We start from the raw sequence: 20,906 nt of genomic DNA, 5'->3' as shown, positions 1-20,906 counted from the left end.
AAAAAAAAGTTTGTGTATTTTGTGTGTCTTTTATAGTATAGACATTTATAGCTATAAATTTCCCTCTCAACACTGCTTTCCCTACATCCAGTAAGATCTTATCTGATGCATCTTTTTTGAATTAATCTCAAAGTATTTAATAATTTTATGTGTGTGATTCTTCCTGGACCCATTGATTATTTAGGAGGGTGTTGTTTAATTTTCACATCTTTGGGAATTTCCCAAATTTATTTCTGATTTTGATTTTAAGTTTATTCTCTTATAGCCATAAGACATTGTATAATTTCAATTATTTTAAATTTACTGAAGCCTATTTTCTGACATAATTTATGTTCTATTTTTGAAAATTTTCCATGTGCACTTGTGAGAGGAATGTGTATTCTGGGGTTATTGAGTGGAGTTTTCTATATATGGCTGCAAGTCTATTTGATTATAAATTATATATTCACTTCCAAAGTGATGCAGTTCTCCCCTCATGGTTTTAAATGCCATTTCTATGTTTACAACAGCAAAATTCATATTCTCCATCTAGGATTTTTGTCTTAATTTTATATCTACAACTTCTTTACTCACTTACCTATATTGGTTAATGACTACAATCTTCCAGTTACTTGTGTTAAAACTTTGGTATCAATCTTGATTCCTTCCTCTCATATCTGCTGCAACAACAAATTATGTCTATTCTATCTTCAAAATAGATCTGGAATGCAACCCTGTCACAGTTCTTCTCCATGCTATTGTCATCTGTCTCCAGGATTATTGCACTATTTTAAAAATTGGTCTCTTAGCTTCTGCATTGCCCCCATAGTCTACATTCATCAACTATTTGAAATTTTTTTCAGCCCATCTCTGATATTTCACATACCCATTCTTTGCTTTATATGTTTTCTTTAACATTCATTTTTCATGATATCAATATTTTACTTTTTTATTATGTTTATTATCTATTTCCTTTAATAGTATGCATAATCTATGAGAGCAGGTATTTTTTACTCTTTTTTTACCACTTCTCTATCTTCAGTGCATAACAGAATACCTGGTATATAGGTAGAAGCATAAACAACTCTTGTTTTGAATGAGTGATTAAAGAGCTTATAATAATCTGGGGAAATGGGACAGGAGGGAAAGTAAAAGATAGAATGTCCAGGAGATAAGAATTTTTGAGTCGTGAGTATGGAGGAGATGATTAAAACATTTAAATGTATAAATTCTATAAGTTTAGAGGAAAGTCAGCAGATAGGCAACAAAGAGAATCATTAAATTGGTGGGGGAGAGAGAAGGAACAGCCCAGTTAGTGAGAGTTACAGAGAAAAAAATCACAGACATTATCCTGGAAACTCAAAATAAGCTATGTGAAGTACAGTGGGGATTTTGAGGCGTGTCAGGATGAAGAAACTCAATTCCATTTGTAAAATTATTTAATTGAGCAGTTTCAAGACATTGATGGGTCCATAAATCAGAGTATAGGGGTTTAAGGAAGTATGGGATGGCTAGTGAGAGTAGTGGGGTGTGGAGGTGGGTTGCTTGTTTGAGGAGCTTAGCTATAAAATAATGTCAAATGATAGGAGAGTGATTAAAATGGAATAGTGGTTTCAAAGGGGAAGAATTTTTAAGATTTTAGAAAATCAAACATAATGCAAGAAGAAATGAAAGAGTTAAAGAAAAGACTAAAGTAGAAAGTGTGGTCTCTAGTATAGGAATGTGGTCTCTTTAGAAGAATGGACCCCATCCAAAACAAAGGAGGTCAAGTTTTACTCTGAGAGTAGACATCATGTATGTATGTGACTTAAAAAGAATCGCAGGAAGAGGATTGCTGGCTTAAAGTGAACACATTGAGCTAATGGCTGATACTCTTAGGATGATCTGAAAAATCACTATGTGGAGAACATAGTTTCAAGTAACTGAGATTAAACCGATATTGGGAATTGCCTTTCAACTTTTGTGGAAGCCTCTCAGAAATTTGGTAACTCTGACTCCCAAATATCCAATGCATGTGTTTGAATCTGGAAGCACTTAGAGTGATTTTGTGGCCAGTGCACATCTAATCCAAAGACTGAAAGCCCTCCAACTGAGTAGCAGTTAACAATCGGGGCTTGGTTAATAAAGTGGTGGGGCTCTCCCTCTTGGCTAGCTGCTGCAGGCAAATTCCTCCTTTGACTCTGCCTGAGGCAGGCCTTGGGTCTGAATATAACCTGGGAGAAAAGGAACTGCTTGAAAACCCTGGTTCTACCACTTTTCTTTCTCTGATCTTGCCCCCTTAACCTCTTGATGCCCCAGGTTTTTGTAATCTGTACCTTAATTTCCTCATTGCCCACCCTAAGAGCTTAATACATGGGTAATTTTTACAGTATCTAAGAAAGATAAAATATAAGCACTGCTGATATTGTGGGTTAAGATGAATTATTCCTCCGTTATTGAAAAAATATTAATAGTGATGATTTTGATGTTGAATGTTGGAAGTAAATCAGGGGATTTACTTCCAAAAATATGTTTGTTCATTTGTAAGTTCCATCTCAGTAGTTATTTCATACAAAACTGAATGTTATTCCTGGCTGGGTAGAAAAATGGTGGCTCATTTAAGAAGTCAAGAGTAATATTTTGTGGTTAAGACTGATGTTGGTTTAGTGCTATTCATTCATTGTTATTGCTATTGTTATGTTATGTAAATAAAACTGGCCTTTCCCTTCAGTGTGGTTGTGTTGTGGATTTAATTACATGTGAAATTGGGGCAGGGCAGAAAGGCTTATCAGTTTTAAAGAAATTAAAAATGGGTTCTAACCATTTAGAGTTATAAAGCATTGTAGTTTGTTTAAAGTTAAGATATTAAAGTAGGTTCTTTAATCAACCACTGCTCTATGAACAGATCCAATCCATTAAAAGCACTCAATTAAAAGCACTCACTATATTTCCTACATAAAATTACAACACGTCAGTATTGCTGCATAGTATGTAACTGACCAATGAAATGATTTTTTACTTAATTGAAGGTCAAAAAAATTTCAGATTTCTGAGTAGGATACAGAAGTAGTTTCTGGTCAGCTATATTACCTGGAATACTCTCAAGTAACATAATGGGATAATGACCATTTTGCTATTTAAAATCTTTCTATTAAGGGCATTTTGGTTTTCAGCTAATTAAAATTCTACTTTTTTTTGGTGGTACTTTTCTGAGTTGAGTGTTTTACCCTCCCAGAATATGGGGTTTCTGCCCAGGAAAGAATATAAATATAGTTCAGTTTTTTTCACTTGAGCACTAGTATAGAGGCATCTGTGTTCAATATTCGGTACTTATATATTAAATACAGTTCATTCATTACAGATTATTTTCCTCTCTTTCTAATTACAGAAGATTTGTGCCTAGTGAAAAGTCATTATTTATAATCTTTGGCCAATTTATTTAGGGCATTAGTTAAATTTTTATTCTTTCATAATATGGGGAAGTAATTATGATAGAAGAAAGAAATGCCAATTTAAAAATAGAGGCATTCTTATCATGTTTTTTACATGAACAAAAGGGTTTTAAAAATAGTTTTAGTTTGGATTAATTTATATTGCAGTGTACAGCTAAGAAAGGAGTTTACATTTGGGACCAAAATGTGGAAAATCCATAAGCACTAACAGAGAAATAATGATGCCCAGTTGATTATTCAAATTTGACTTAATCAGTATTTTTTTCTATTCCTATAAAACTGAAAAGACAGTTGGTCATATCAGTTATGGTATAAATAATGATCAGTATCAGCACAGTACAGCCAGTAAAATCTATTGTTTTCAGTAAAATAAACTAAAGATTTTTAATCCAAGCAACAGGAGCTATCTTTCCTTCATTATAGTTAAATATCTACCATTTTATTTTCTTTTTTAAAAAAGCCTATTTTTTTCAACATTATTTAAAGTAAAAGAACAAAATCTGGGATTAAAAAAAGCAGCAGCTGCCCATCTGTCCCATCCCCACACAATTGTTCAAATTGACAAGCTTATTCTGAGACCTTATTCCAGCAAATGTGGGACACCGTGCATTTGCAAATGACTAAAAAGCCCTACTGATATTTTAGTAGCATTTTTATATTGCCTCCTTCATAGATGAAATATGATATCCTTTGCTTAAAAAAAGAAGAGACCTCACTATGTCACGTAACTGATTCCTAGAGTTCTTCTTTTAAAAGACGTATCTGACAACGCAGAATAGCAGATTGCATAGATGGTGTTCATATTGTTCTGTTTTATAACATAAAACTTGTTTAGTAAAGTACATTTAAAAATGGGGATTGTGTGTCATGAGCCGTACATTGTCGCCAAAGCAGCTGGAAAGTAGGAAATGTGCCCGTTGTCTTTTTTTTTTTAATTTATTTTATTTATTTATTCTTTAATAGATCTTTATTGGAGTATAATTGCTTCACAATACTGTGCTAGTTTCTGTTGTACACCAAAGCGAATCAGCCATATGCATACATATGTCCCCATATCTCCTCCCTCTTGCGTCTCCCTCCCACCCTCCCTATCCCACCCCTCTAGGTGGTCTCAAAGCACTGAGCTCATGTCCCTGTGCTACGCAGCTGCTTCCCACTAGCTAACTATTTTACATTCGGTAGTGTATATATGTCAATGCTACTCTTACTTCATCCCAGCTTCCCCCTCCCACCCCGTGTCCTCAAGTCCATTCTCTATGTCTACATCTTTATTTCTGCCCTGAAATTAGTTTCATCAGTACCCCTTTTTTTTTTTTTTTAGATTCCTTGTATATGCATTAGAATACAGTATGTGTTTTTCTCTTTCGGACTTACTTCACTCTGTATGACAGACTCTAGGTCCATCCACCTCACTACAAATAACTCAATTTCGTTTCTTTTTATGGCTGAGTAATATTCCATTGTATATATGTGCCACATTTTCTTTACCCATTCACCCGTTGTCTTTGAAGAGAGCAATAACATGGCTACCAGAAGATTTCTGAGAATGTCTGGCATAAATTTCAGCTGTGGACCATGTGACTAAGTCTAAAATGAGCAAAGAGAAAATTCCTTCCATGTTAACGTATTTCTGCTTCAAACCTTCTCAGTAGACAAACTCACCTTGGTGGGGTATCTCACGTATATGATTTTATAACCAGAGAAGGACAGAGTCCAAGTCCCAACTTAGAGATAAAGTGTTCAGGATATAATGCCAATATCTTGCAGGTACATGCACATGCCTTGCTTTTCAACATGCATATAAAATGGCTACATGTAGAAAGGCATTATAACCATGGTAATTTTCAGGAAAAATGAAAATTGAATGTAAGAATTGTCACTATGACATGTTTTGCACTACCTACATGTTAAAATCCCTCTATGCAATAATTTGCATAACACGCTTAGACAAGCATACGTTGTCCCTCAATTTCTTAAAAGGAATGACCCAAGTTAACAGTGCGGTAAGAAATGTATTCATATTTCATTATATACAGTTACCATGGGCTATAGATGATCCCACACTAAAGAAAAGAAAAATGATAGAAATAAGGAATTTAGGGAATTGTGATATTCATAGTTCAACAACAACTCTATCTATTACATACATAATATATATAGTAATTTTGGAATTTTAGGAAATTATTCTTATTATGAATGTCTTTCTGTTTCTTTTAAGGAAAATTCTAGCCTAGATGGTCAAAACATATTTTGAATATTTATTGTACCCACTTGATGTTTAAACTGAAAGATTGAAATCCACTACTTCAAGTATCTGTACCCAGTACAGTTGTTTTCTAATATGAACATTAAAACTAATCGCCGAATCTGAAGAAAGAGCAAGCTTTGGGGATCCTTGCACATTTTTTTTTAATAACTGACAATCAGTTTACTTAAATAATTGATTTAAGTATCTGCAATGGTGACTTCAACCTTGAGTCCTGGCTATACTTCACCTATCATGTACTTTTATTACAAGCGTCATCTAAAAAGTATGTTACTTTAATAGACCTGTTCCAGTAATAAAAAATGCGTTGCAAAAAGGAAGAATTTCTGCACAGCAGCAGTGGTTGGCAGTGCTACACTGAAGCCACCACACAGTCTGCAAAATAACACAGCCAACATTATATGCTTGAAGAATTCATGCCCAGTGGAACTGCTGCATTTACCTTTTTCTTCTTACCTTTCACTGTTTATCTAATTCATAATGTAAAAGTGCCATTTATCAACTCAAGTTTGAAATTGCAGACCACTTTAGTTGAAGATGGGTAGCAAACACAAATAAAGACTCATCAGAAAGAGAAGAATCAGTGTCATTACTTAACAGAGTGAAATCTCATGGGGACGAGGAGGTTGACCTAGATACCTTGTTTTTGCCAGAGATTTTCTTTTTCTTTTTTTTTTTAACATCTTTATTGGAGTATAATTACTTTACAGTGTTCTGTTACTTTCTGCTGTATAGCAAAGTGAATCAGCTATACGTATACATATATCCCATATCCCCTCCCTCTTGCATCTCCCTCCCACCCCTCTAGGTGGTCACAAAGCACCGAGCAGATCTCCCTGTGCTATGCTGCTGCTTCCCACTAGCTATCTATTTTATATTTGGTAGCGTATATATGTCCATGCCACTCTCTCACTTCATCCCAGCTTACCATTTCCCCTCCCCATGTACTCAAGTCCATTCTCTACGTCTGTGTTTTTCTTCCTGTCCTGCCCCTAGGTTCTTCAGAACCTTTTTTTTTTTTTTTTAGATTCCATATATATGTGTTAGCATACGGTATTTGTTTTTCTCTTTCTGACTTACTTCACTCTGTATAACAGACTCTAGGTCCATCCACCTCACTACAAATAACTCAATTTTGTTTCTTTTTATGGCTGAGTAATATTCCGTTGCATGTATGTGCCACATCTTCTTTATCCATTCATCTGTCAATGGACACTTAGGTTGCTTCCATGTCCTGGCTATTGTAAATAGAGCTGCAATGAACACTGTGGTACATGACTCTTTTTGAATTATGGTTTTCTCAGGGTATATGCCCAGTAGTGGGATTGCTGGGTCGTATGGTAGATCTATTTTTAGTTTTTTAAGGAACCTCCATACTGTTCTCCATAGTGGCTGTATCAATTTACATTCCCACCAACAGTGCAACAGGGTTCCCTTTTCTCCACACCCTCTCCAGCATTTACTGTGTATAAACTTTTTGATGGCCATTCTGACTGGTGTGAGGTGATACCTCACTGTGGTTTTGATTTGCATTTCCCTAATGATTAGTGATGTCAAGCATCCTTTCATGTGTTTGTTGGCAATCTGTATATCTTCTTTGGAGAAACGTCTATTTAGGTCTTCTGCCCATTTTTGGATTGGGTTGTTTGTTTTTTTGATATTGAGCTGCATGGACTCCTTGTATATTTTGGAGATTAATCCTTTGTCAGTTGCTTCATTTGTAAATATTTTCTCCCATTCTGAGTGTTGTCTTTTTGTACTGTTTATGTTTTCCTTTGCTGTGCAAAAGCTTTTAAGTTTCATTAGGCCCCATTCATTTATTTTTATTTCCTTTTCTCTAGGAGGTGGGTCAAAAAGGATCTTACTGTGATTTATGTCATAGTGTGTTCTGCCTATGTTTTCCTCTAAGAGTTTTATAGTGTCTGGCCTTACATTTAAGTCTTTAATCCATTTTGAGTTCATTTTTGTGTATGGTGTTAGGAAGTGTTCTAATTTCATTCTTTTACATGTAGCTGTCCAGTTTTCCCAGCACCATTTATTGAAGAGGCTGTCTTTTCTCCATTTTATATTCTCACTTCCTTTATCAAAGATAAGGTGACCATACGTGCGTGGGTTTATCTCTGGGCTTTCTATGCTGTTCCATTGATCTATATTTCTGTTTTTGTGCCAGTACTATATTGTCTTGATTACTGTAGCTTTGTAGTATAGTCTGAAGTCAGGGAGCCTGATTCCTCCAGCTCCGTTTTTCTTTCTCAAGATTGCTTTGGCTATTCGGGTCTTTTGTGTTTCCATACAAATTGTGAAATTTTTGTTTTAGTTTTGTGAAAAATGCCATTGGTAGCTTGATAGGGATTGCACTGAATCTGTAGATTGCTTTGGGTAGTATAGTCATTTTCACAATGTTGATTCTTCCAATCCAAGAACATGATATATCTCTCCATCTGTTTGTATCATCTTTCATTTCTCTCATCAGTGTCTTATAATTTTCTGCATACAGGTCTTTTGTCTCCTTAGGTAGGTTTATTCCTAGGTATTTTATTCTTTTTGTTGCAATGGGAATTGGGAGTGTTTCCTTAATTTTTCTTTCAGATTTTTCATCATTAATGTATAGGAATGCAAGAGATTTCTGTGCATTAATTTTGTATCCTGCTACATTACCAAATTCATTGATTAGCTCTGGTAGTTTTCAGGTAGCATCTTTAGGATTCTGTATGTATAATATCATGTCATCTGCAAACAGTGACAGTTTTACGTCTTCTTTTCTGATTTGGATTCATTTTATTTCTTTTTCTTCTCTGATTGCTGTGGCTAAGACATCCAAAACTATGTTGAATAATAGCGGTGAGAGTGGGCCACCTTGTCTTATTCCTGATCTTAGTGGAAATGGTTTCAGTTTTTCACCATTGAGAACGATGTTGGCTGTGGGTTTGTCATATATGGCCTTTATTATGTTGAGGTAAGTTCCCTCTATGCCTACTTTCTCGAGGGTTTTTATCATAAATGGATGTTGAATTTTGTCAAAAGCTTTTTCTGCATCTATTGAGATGCTCATATGGTTTTTATCCTTCAATTTGTTAATATGGTGTATCACATTGATTGATTTGCGTATATTGAAGAATCCTTGCATTCCTGGGATAAACCCCACTTGATCATGGTGTATGATCCTTTTAATGTGCTGTTGGATTCTGTTTGCTAGTATTTTGTTGAGGATTTTTGCATCTATGTTCCTCAGTGATATTGGCCTGTAGTTTTCTTTTTTTGTGACATCTTTGTCTGGTTTTGGTATCAGGGTGATGGTGGCCTCGTAGAATGAGTTTGGGAGTGTTCTTCCCTCTGCTACATTTTGGAAGAGTTTAAGAAGGATAGGTGTTAGGTCTTCTCTAAATGTTTGATAGAATTCACCTGTGAAGCCATCTAGTCTTATTGCCAGAGATTTTCTATATAATCACCTGAGAAATGAGTAATGAAAGAGAGTTAGGTAGTTTTGCATATTTTTGTTTTTGGATGTTTCAGGCTGGCTTCTTACCTGCACAGCTTTCCATTCAGGTAAACTCTTTTGTGAGGATTCAAATGGCAGGTAATGTGTATAAAGCACCTCATTGCTTAAAACACAATGAGTGTTTAATAAATATTAAGTTCTTACCGTCTTCGCCATTTCGGATTTATTTTGAGTATTCTACTTGTGACACTTGTACTATTTGGCTTCAATTCAATAGTTCTGGATTTTGTATGAATTCCCACCTCTTTTAATTAAGCTTCTGACTGTAACTTAAACTCTTCAGTAAGCCACCTCTTTCTTAAGTGTGAAGAGTCATCTGGATAAAGACTGATCAGTGATCCCGCTTTTCCTCTCCACTTTGGAAGCAAACAGCAAGTATCTCCATCTCCCCCGCATCCCCCTCCCTCCTAACCCTACCTAGATCCCTTGTGTGAATCAAGCTTATCTTTGGGGTCAGGGGGCTGAGGTGAGATTATATCACAAGCTGGAGAAGAAAAGATCTTTTTCAATAGCTGTTCGCAAACAGCCGAGGTAGATGGTACCTGAGTCAAGTATCTTAGGCTTCGCTCATCCATCTCATGCATCTATATTAAAGCAACAGATGCCATCCTTGGGAAGCACACTAGCTGTGCTACCTTCTAGGCAACACTGCAAGTAAATAAGTGGAGGGACTTTATTTGATCTCTATCCGCATACTTCACTATCAGATTTTCTTTATGGTAAAAAAAAGGAAAAGAAAGAGAAGGAAAAAAAGATTCTTTATAATATCTACACTACATTAATTTCGATTATTTCCCTTCTTTGTCTTAGTAGAGATAGAAAATAACTGGTTGGATTGAACTAATTATCTTCTCTTTAGGATCAGCTCTCATGTGGTGGATCAGACACTAGGCTAAGAGTAAGGTACTGACATCATCACTGTCCTACTAACTTATTCAGGGAAAGTTGCTCACACTCTCTAAGACAATTTCCAGTCTATAAAATGGGGAAAGTCATATTTTTAATTGCCCAGAGTAGTGCCTGTCACATAAAATATGTTAATAGTAGAGGGTGAGATATTATATTAACTCAACGATCTAGGTTCTTACAATCTTCCTATTATAGAAAGTCAATTATAGAAAGTCACATAAATTGCATACACTCTCCATACACACATACATACATGCACACATACAAACACTAATCCAACATAATACCACACTGTACCTTTCCTTCAATTCACTGACAATAATGTGTTGTGGCTATCTTTCCATGTTATTGTATACTACATTATGTATTACAACTTCAGTTTTAATTTTAGTATAGCATTTTATAATAGGTATATACTGTAATTTAATTACATTAAATGAATTATAGTCTTTTTTTTTTTTAAAGGGGATGAGGTACTGAGTGATTTATACCCACTGTTTGATTATTATTTATTTATTTATTTATTTATTTTTGGCTGTGTTGGGTCTTCGTCTCTGTGCGAGGGCTTTCTCTAGTTGCAGCAAGCGGGGGCCACTCTTCATCGCGGTGCGTGGGCCTCTCACTATCGTGGCCTCTCTTGTTGCGGAGCACAGGCTCCAGACGCGCAGGCTCAGTAGTTGTGGCTCACGGGCCCAGTTGCTCTGCGGCACATGGGATCTTCCCAGACCAGGGCTCGAACCCGTGTCCCCTGCATCAGCAGGCAGATTCTCAACCACTGCGCCACCATGGAAGCCCTGAATTATAGTCATTTTGATAAAATATAACTGTTTTTAATCTTTCATTATTATAGATAATGCTTCGATAATATCATTGTGTCATCTTGGTTTTTTGTTTGCTTGTTTTTTTGTCTTATTTTGCAAAATGAAAATTTTTTATTGAAGTATTAAGTTATTTATAGTATTGTGTTAGTTTCAGGTGTACAGCAAAGTGATTCGGATGCGTATATATATATTCTTTTTCAGAGTCTTTTCATTATAGCTTATTACAAGATATTGAATATAGTTCCCTGTGCTATAGAGTAAATACTTGTTGTTTACCTATGCTATATATAGTGGTAAGTATCTATTAATCCCATACACCTAATTATCCCTCCCCCACCCTTTTCCCTTTGGTAACCATAGTTTTGTTTTCTATGTTTGTGAATCTGTTTCTGTTTTGTAAATAAGTTCATTTGTATTATTTTTTAGATTCCACATGTAAGTGATATTGTATAATATTTGTCTTTCTCTGTCTGACTTACTTCACTTAGTGTGATAATCTCTGGGTCCATCCATGTTGCTACAAATGGCAATATTTCATTCATTTTTATGGTTGAATAATATTCCATTGGGTATATATACCATGTCTTCTTTATCCATTCATCTGTTGATAGACACTTTGGTTGCTTCCATGTCTTTTTTTTTTCTCACTTAAAAAAATTTTTTTTTCTGCTTGTAACTATATGTTTATCTTTTTCCTTTAAATTTATTTTTTTATTGGGGTATAGTTGTTTTACAATGTTGTGTTAGTTTCCACTGTACAGCGAAGTGGAGTTCCCTGTGCTATACAGCAGGTTCTTATTAGTTATCTATTTTATACATATTAGTGTATATATGTCAATCCCAATCTCCCAATGCATCTCACCACCACCCCCTTCCCCCCTTGGTGTCCATATGTTTGTTCTCTACATCTGTGTCCCTATTTCTGCCTTGCAAACTGGTTCATCTGTACCATTTTTCTAGATTCCACATATATGCGTTGATATATGATATTTGTTTTTCTCCTTCTGACTTACTTCACTCTGTATGACAGTCTCTAGGTCTATCCACATCTCTACAAATGACCCAATTTCATTCCTTTTCATAGCTGAGTAAGATTCTATTGTATATATGTACCAAATCTTCTTTATCCATTCGTCTGTCGATGGACATTTAGGTTGCCTCCATGACCTGGCTATTGTAAATAGTGCTGCAATGCACACTGGGGTACATGTGTCTTTTTAAATTAGAGTTTTCGTCTTTCCCAGATATATGCCCACAAGTGGGATTTCTAGGTCGTATGATAACTGTACTTTTAGTTTTTAAGGAACCTCCATACTATTTTCCATAGTTACTGTACAAATTTACATTCCCACTTACAGTGTAGGAGTGTTCCCCTTTCTCTGCACCATCTCCAGCATTTATTATTTGTAGACTTTTTAATGATGGCCATTCTGACTGGTGTGAGGTGATACCTCATTGTAGTTTTGATTTGCATTTCTCTAATAATTTGCAATAATGGGCATTTTTCATTTGCCTGTTGGCCATCTGTATGTCTTCTTTGGAGAAATGTCTATTTAGGTCTCCTGCCCACTTTTTGAATGGGTTGCGCAAAATGGAATTTTGATGTAATAACATTTGACCACTTTTTCTTTTATTGTTTCTAGTTTCTATGACATGGTTAGAAAGGCTTCCCACAAAGCCAGTTTATAGATATTTTAAGGATTGCTTTCCATGAAAAAAATTCATAATTTCATTGATGCAAAAAGAATTATTACCATTTATATTCTTGTTATTGTTGTTAGATGTAAGAAATGAGGTAGAGATCCCATTTTATATTTTCCAAAATGGCTAACCAGTTGTTCTAATATTATTATTAAATAATCTATTTTCCCACTAATTTGAATATTTTCTTATCACATATTATTGAATTTATTTCTAGATTGTCTGTTATATTTATTTGGTTTGCTAAAGTTTGCACTGGTACCACACTTTTTAAAATGCTACAGGTGTTGTGAATAAAACCATTATTTATGAATTACAAACATAAGGATTTGGAGGTTAGTAGGGAAAATCTCCAGCTCAAAGTATAATTGGAAGTATTGGTTCTGTGGTTTAGGGAGTTTGAACAATGTCTGCAAAAGGTAGGTGGGAACAATGAGAGAGGTAAAAAGATGAAGGGTGAAGAAAAATACAGATGAACAGCATAGCAATTCCAAAGGGGGTTGGAAACCATATATATATTGAGGTATTGATTTGTACTTTCCTGTACAGCACTGTGTACAGTTGTATCAGAGTGAAGAAGGGATATGACTGGATTGTTCCAGCACTGAGATTTAAATGGTGGCAGTAACAGGACTGACTCATACGGGCTTGAAGGCACCAACAAAAAGCTAGGTAAAATGATGACATATGAGGCTGAGGCTGGCTGCAGGACATAAAGCCTGGAGAACACAGATCAACTGAGAAGAGAAGTAAGAGTAGTCATGAAATTGTAGATATTGATGAAATTCAAGAGTATGCTAAATATTAGAGAGATTTAGAGAGTAAAAGAACTAAGTGGGTGGAGTTGCGGTCAGAGACGAGAATTTGAAGTTCATGTGGCTTCAAGTATAAGGACTCCATTGTAATTTCCTTCATGCGGCCTATTTTTATACAAGAAAATTATCAGAGGGGTGAGATACAAGTTAGATAAAAACTTTGTGAACAGAGAAAGTATAAAATCCTTCTGCTATAATGAGGCAAGAAGAGGTTTAGAAGAAAAGGAGGGCAAACTGTATTTTAAAAAACAGAATCTTATTACGATTCAAGGTGTGAGGCAATATTCCTAATAGAAAAAGAGGAATGGCCGGTATTTTAGAAAAAATGAAAGTAGATCTGATCTAAAATGTGGTGCAGAATTGATGATGGGGCAGGAGGAGAAAGAGGAAGTGGATATAAATATTTGAAAGGAGTTCTCCATGTTCAATTAAATGCTTAGGCAAGTCCCCAAATTAAATTAGATGCCAAGAAATAGTTGGCAAACAAAGTGTAGTAATTAAGTGCCATGGGGCGAGGAATGAGGCTGAGCCTGGCCACATTGTGCCACCTCACCCTGGCCTGTTCAACAGTCTATAATGGGGAGCTTAGCCAATGAAACAAATAGATCACCGTCCAAAATGGAACAAAAAGATAACTGAAACCAGATACGAAGGATAAACACAACTAGGGCCAGAGATGTGGATTCCAAGGGCAGCTCTGCTTTGGCCAAATGGGCATTTACACTCTGGTATAAATAATGTGCCAGGCTCCTGGGGTCCAGCCTGAATGATGGAAGATGCAGTATTCACAGATGAAAGAAAAGCAGACTGTAAATTAATACACTGTTAATGTCTTTCAAATAAAGATATGTATGGGTTTGTAGCCTGGGTAATAACCAGAGTCTCAAGCTTTTAAAGTAAGTTCTTGCATGCAGACACCAGGCTCCTATTACAGCCCTGGCAGTAGCTCTAAAGTACCAAGGGTATAAGCCCAATTTGAACTTCAGATTAGAATGTAAAGATCAGAATCTTGAAATGTCTAAGAGCTCTTACCAAAGTTCCAAAGTTAATTCACTATTTGGAAACTATGTAAATAAATATATATATTCATCTTGTTGTTTGCTCTTATTTTAATTTGGTTGTTATAATGGTGTTTAATTTAGTGCAGAGAAGCCCACCTTCAAATCATTTATTTTCATATTTTATATAGCTGTTTTTGAATAGTGGCCTTTCTAGTGAGAGTCGAGGAGGCATTCTAAATGATGGCAATTGTCAGAGGGAAGTAAGGTGTAGTTTATTTGTACCTTAGATCCAAGTATCTAGCAGACACATTTACTTACTTCACCTCTAATGGATAGCATTAGCTTTGCTGTATATGAACACAAAATAAAGAGGAAATTGTAGCAGCTGAAAGAAATTCTGTGGCTACCTAGAGCATTTTGCAGAGATCAGAAACCAGCTAATCCAAGCATTTTACAAGAATCAGAAAGCAGTTAATCAAAGGAATTAGAATTATAAGGTATTGTGAAAAATAGAGATTCAGAAATTACTCTTTATTTATTATGAAAACCAGTAGAGGATGTATAGGAGGTCCTCTGCATCGTGGTTATAAAATAAGAATCATTTTTCTTTCATTCATTATCTGCAGACAAATTGTTGCATTCATTCACACAGCATCCTTTGAATAAAGTAGATCCAGGGACTGTGTTCTCCAGTTTAGGGATGTGCACATGGATGAAGAAAGCTCTCCATGAACTGTCCAAAGAAGTGCAGCAGTGGCAGAGCCAAGACTGAAGCCCTGCTACTGGTCTAAATATCTTTCTAACTGGTCCACACTGTCTTTTATACTCCTTAGACTCTTAAAGCCAAAATGATCCTAGAATATAATACTTTAATAAAGAGATTGGACTATTACAATATTAAAAAAATATAGTATGGGATTGCTTAGTACTTGATAAATGTAACTAAATCACCAACAATGTACAGCATTTCAGGTTATAGCCTCAAGTGTTTTTTTTGTTTTTTTTTTTTTGTTGTTGTTGTTTTGTTTTTTATTGCTCTGGAAGTGACAAGGCCTTCAAGGGGAGCACAGGGCCTTTCTGTGTTGGGACAAGAGACTGGACAGTTTTTTATGAAGGTAAAAAAGGGGGCTGGATCTAATCATGGGTGCTACCTGAATAGAGTTGGCCAAAAAAGGATGTTCTGCCTCAAGTGTTTTTAACTGAGTTGCAGAAAAGCATAGAAAGCAGAAAAGTTTTCCATTTTTACGATTGACAGCCAAGAATACATGTAATAAGTTTTGTATAAAAATTACTGTTGAATGGCCTTATGTGTTAGAGAATTTTGCCCAAATAAATAAATTATCTGTGAAATGGGCATAAAGCCTAGGAGTGCTTTGCTTCATATAGAATGAGGATTAATGAATAACACTGAAGACTGCACTAAAATGATTGAGAAAGACTTGAAAAAGGGATTCAGGGTATTGTCAAAACACTAGGATTAATGGGAAAAGAGAATTTTCCAAGAGGAAATGTTAATTTACTTATAATTTAAGCGGTGAATCCAGGACACTTATGTGTGCTTTCCATTAGAACCACAACCTAAATGTAAGGTTAAAGCAGTTTTATTTTATCTCCAAAAAAGAATAAGTAAGAGAGAAATTTAAATTTAAGCAATAGAGATTGACTAGATATTTTTAAATCTTGTTACTTCACAATATGCTAATTTATAATTTATAACAGTTTAACCAGAAACGGATTGAGCTTTAACATGACACGTGTCTTAAAAAAAAAAAAAAAAGACTTCTTAATTAAGTTAATAAGGTAAATTGTTCTGTTCCTCTAGAAAGAAATATTTATCTTGCTTAAACATTCAGGCTGGTTTTAAGTACCTTAATAGCACCTACTGGCTACAAATACTAATTTTTCAGATGTTTATTCTAATAATCGAAACATTTTGCAGAATATATACACTTTATTTAATAGTACTTTTATGTTACAGTCTGTAAATGAAAGTCATTCCATAAACTTTACATTTTTTTCTCATAAATTTCAAACTTTATAGTGTTCAAGCTGATCTTTCTCCTAAAAATTAAGCTTTTCCAAAATACGTCTCCTACCCGCTCCCTGTTTTCCATTCTTTTCTAATGACTTTAGTGTAGGCCTTCCTGATTTCTCAGGTGGATTACTGCAAGTCTTCTGTGTCATGGGGTCTCTCTGGCACAGACACTGTATCTCACTGGTCTCTCTCTTTCCTGCTGTCCATCTGAACTCACTGTCACTGTCATGATCTTTGGAAATGGCATCTGTTATTATAACCTTTTTTCAAAAAAACCTTTAAAACCTTTAATGATTCCCTATCACCTAGAGAATAGAGTCTAACACTTAATGGCGTTCTTTCACATCTTCATCTCTCAGCCCTAAACTCCACTCTTAAAGCCTACACTTGGGTTTATTTGCTTTTCTAGAACCTCTACCCCTTAATTTTTCATGCTTCTATAACTTTTCCCATCCTGGTCATTCTTCCAGAAATGCCTTTCATTACTATCTCCATCCTTTCTAGGATAGGTAAACAGCTCTTGTATCCAGATAGAATCAAGCTTTACCATTTTACCATTAACTTTCTCAACCACTGTTTTTTTGTGTGTGTGTGCGCACTTACTAAACTCTGTAAACACATTAAAAAACAATAGTAATGAAAGCTAATATTTATTGAACACTTTTGCTAATCACTTCATGGATTGTCTATTTAAAATTCACCACAGTTATATAAATATGATACATATTAATTCCTTTCACTGACACAGATCCTTGTTCAAGGTAATTTCGTTAGTAAGTGAAGGAGCTGAAGTCAGATCATGTCTTCCGATGGTACTTACTTGTTTTCGCTCTGTCTTCCCAAACTACAAAGCAAACTCTGAGAACACAAACAATGCCTTTTCAGTATCTCCCACACCCAGTAGAGATTACAGAATAAAATGTAAGAATATAAGAATAATCAGATAGTGATATGAACTACTCAAAGACGTAGTGAAATAATTAGTAATACAATTGTAAGATTTAAGATTATGTTCATCCTTTCTCTGTTAAAGTATGAAAAGTTTTCCTACTGCATCTGTAAATTTTCATTTTAATGAAATGCCAAATACTTCTGGTTTTCTATCCAACAACATACTCTACCTTTACTTTTTTAAAATTTTTATTGAAATATATTTGAGTTACTATGTTGTTAGTTTCAGGTGTATAGCAAAGTGATTCAATAATATATATATTCTTTTTTTTCATTGTCTTCCATTATAGGTTAATGCAAGATACTGAGTATAGTTCTCTGTGCTATACACTAGGTCTTTATTGGTTATATATTTGATATATAGTAATGTGTATATTTTACTTCTTTGCTAAAAGAAGTCTGGATTTGGCAAAGGTATTAAGGGCCACATACTTGAGGAGATGCTTTAAGAGTGCATGTTAACTAATCTATGCCAATCAATTATTTCTTTTGTGCTGGTGATTAGTTTAGGAATGAACATGTGGTACAATTTTAGCAGGAGGAGCCAATCTTCCAAGAAGTTTCTAGGAAGGTTTTATCACTCTTAAGATGGGAAATAAGGAAAAGACCCTTTCTCTCTTCTGGTGTTTGGATACGTGCAATGATGTGCTTCCTGGTGCTCTTGTAAACATCTTCGAGGATGCAGGACTATTTGCATCCTCAAAGGGTGAGCAGACTATTTGTTAAATAAGGCAAAAAGGAAAGATGGAAAGAATCTTTCTTGTCTTGGGTGAGATGCTGAGCTAGTCATTTCTAGAACTGCTCTATCTCCAGACATCTTAGGATACGTGATAATATCAATACATTTTCTTTTCTTTATATGTTGCTTTTTAAAAAATGGTTGTCTTTCAGCAGTTTCATTACAATGTGCCTGGGCGTGATTTTCTTGGTAGTTAGTGTACTTGGGGTTTATAGGTGGATGTATTTGTTGTGGGTTATGGTGGACCTATTTTACCAACTTTGGCAAATTCTTGGCCATTATCTTTTCAAATATTCTTTTTAGCCCATTTTCTTTCTTCTCTTTTTCTGTGACTCCAATTATTCATATATTACATTGTTTGCTATCGTCCCACAGATTTCAGATGCTCTGTCCTATTTTTTCTGTTTTTGTTTCAGCTTGGATTTTTTCCATTTACTTGTCTTTAATTCACTGATTCTATTGTGTGTCTAATTTACTGGAGAACACATCAAATGAATCCTTCATTTCTGATATCATAATTTTCATTTCTACTATCTCCAGTTGACTCTTTCTAAAAATGATTTCCAGGACGCTGATGAAATTTCCTCCCTGTTTACTTATTGCCCACTTTTTCCACTTTCATTTAACACAGTTTTCATAATTATTTTAAAGTCCTTGTCTGAGAATTCCAGTATTTATTCCATTTCTGCTTCTACTGACTGGTCACATTTCTTTGCTTCTTAATATGTGTCATAATTTTAAAAATTGTATGCAAGGAATTGTGTCTAAAAGGATAGTAGGGACTGAAGTAAATAATAGTAAAGTTCAGAAGAAAGCAGGCTTATTTTTCTCTTAGATCAGTAGAATCGGGGGGCTGAGTCAATCTAATTTATAGATGAACTGAGACGGTTGTCGTTTTAGTTTGAGTCAATTGACCACTGACCTCAAATGATTTGAGATCAGCATCAAGACATTCCCTTCATTACAGGTGGAGATCTAAGCACCCAGGAGATTCTAGGTACCTCTTGTGCTTTGTAGCCCACCGCCAGCTTTCAAGCCATGGGACATCTCATCATGTTCACAGCATGCTGCCAGTTGGTTGGGTTGTGGTGTATTCTCTTCTCTCCAGTGTTGATCCCAGCCTTCTGTGCCTTAAGACACATTTTTCTACCCTGCTTCCATGTACCCTGTTTTGGAGGGCTGAAGCGGTAGTTTTGGTGAAGACCTGGAGTACCCATGAGGGGTGTTTCTCAGTTCTTTGGCCCTGCCCCCAGGTTTGGCTGGCCCTGCCTGCTTGGTCATCAGAAGGTGGTCTCTCGCAGCTCTCCTGCCCTCCCCAAGCCTTAGGCAGCCACCAATTCATACTCTCTGGGGGACGGGATAGTCTACCTTGCCCTCAATGTTCATCAGGCCCTTGACTCCACTCAGCCTTCTATGTGAGTGTTCAAGGAGCGCCTAAGTGAAAGAGTCGGTGGGTGGGTGCAGACTCTGTATGTGGCTACTGCCCATTGAATTCTAAACTGTCATGCCTGTTCATACTGGCCTTAAAAATTTCTAAAAATTGTAGTGATTTTCTTTACCCCTGTCCTTCTCCTCTCACTGCTCTTTGAAGTATTAAAGTGGTTCTGGATCTCTTTTCTCCTAGGAAGAGCTTGCCACTTTCTAGATATCAGTTATTTACATTTCTTTGCATCCTGAGGTCTGATTAAAAACACACAAACAAACAAAAAACCAAAGTCATGGTTGTATAGCTTATCTGGGATATTCTCATTGTTAGAATGGAAGCAACGTTATCCTGCAACTGTCTTTATCCTGAGTGGGCGTGGAAGTCTAAGGCACTTCTAATTGAGTTTTCTGGGACTTGCTGCTGAATATACCCTAATCAGATCTACACTGTATTTGAAATTGTTCTTTGGGATGGGAAAACCATAGATTATTTTAATGACTTTTCTGGTGATTATAAAGTTAACCTATTTTTTATTAGAAAAAATATTAAAAATACAGAAAAATTACAAAGAGGAAAATAAAAATTACCCATAGTCACTTTTCATAGATAGAAGCATTAATATTTTGTTAAATAACTTTTCAAAGTTTTTTGTCTATAATATATATCTATTTTTTTCATAGTTTAAAGGAAAATATATTTTCTATTTATGTAAGACTATGTCATGCACATTTTCTGTATTATTAAATCTTCTAAAAATATGACTTTTAATGCAGCATTATATTTTTAAGATTTAAAAAAATTTATCTAAATAAATTATTGGGCACATATTATTGGGCATTTTGAATGATTCTAATTTCTCACAGTGACAAATAGCCCTGTGATGAAAACCCTTATATTCTGGAAAGGTTGAAATCTGTTGAAGGTCAAATATGCTGGTTAGTGGCTAATCTGGCAACCAGGTGTGAGGTCTACACCCCTGCTGTTCTTTCCTCTGGCACTGTTCTTGACTCTACCACACACTCCTTGTGATGGAGCAGCAGGAAGTGTTACAGGTCAAAGGAAAAATGAAGATCAGACAGCGTATTATAGCAGAAATCAGGACCTAAGAGCCCAAAGTGTGAAGTGTCTGGGGCTCAGGAAGAATCTAAGTCCGAGAAGTCTAGAGCTAGGCAAGTGATCTGTTTAGGCAGTTATGGCTGGGCCTCTTTAAGTACTTCCTGACCGGGCATAAAATGGATCTGAAGTGTGGTCTGCTTGCACTCGCCGTGCCCACTGGTGGATATAGTCAGCGCCTCTCACAGAGCACCCACGTGACAGGGCCTCTTCCTCAGCA

General features: G+C 35.6%; 1 long non-coding RNA gene across 1 annotated transcript; it reads right to left on the bottom strand.

Moving 5' to 3' along the window:
* Window positions 1-8,461: 8,461 nt before the first annotated feature.
* LOC309646940 lies at window positions 8,462-17,250 on the bottom strand. The gene is made up of 2 exons (XR_014255679.1): window positions 15,607-17,250; window positions 8,462-15,402 (listed from the first exon to the last, which is right to left on the bottom strand). It is a non-coding gene; the product is annotated as an uncharacterized lncRNA (long non-coding RNA).
* Between the last annotated feature and the right edge of the window lie 3,656 nt (window positions 17,251-20,906).

Source organism: Balaenoptera physalus (assembly GCF_965194825.1).
Source record: "Balaenoptera physalus genome assembly, chromosome: 17".
Lineage (NCBI taxonomy): Eukaryota > Metazoa > Chordata > Mammalia > Artiodactyla > Balaenopteridae > Balaenoptera > Balaenoptera physalus.
The sequence above is the reverse complement of the archived record's forward strand: the minus strand, read 5'-3'. Positions and strand labels throughout refer to the sequence as shown.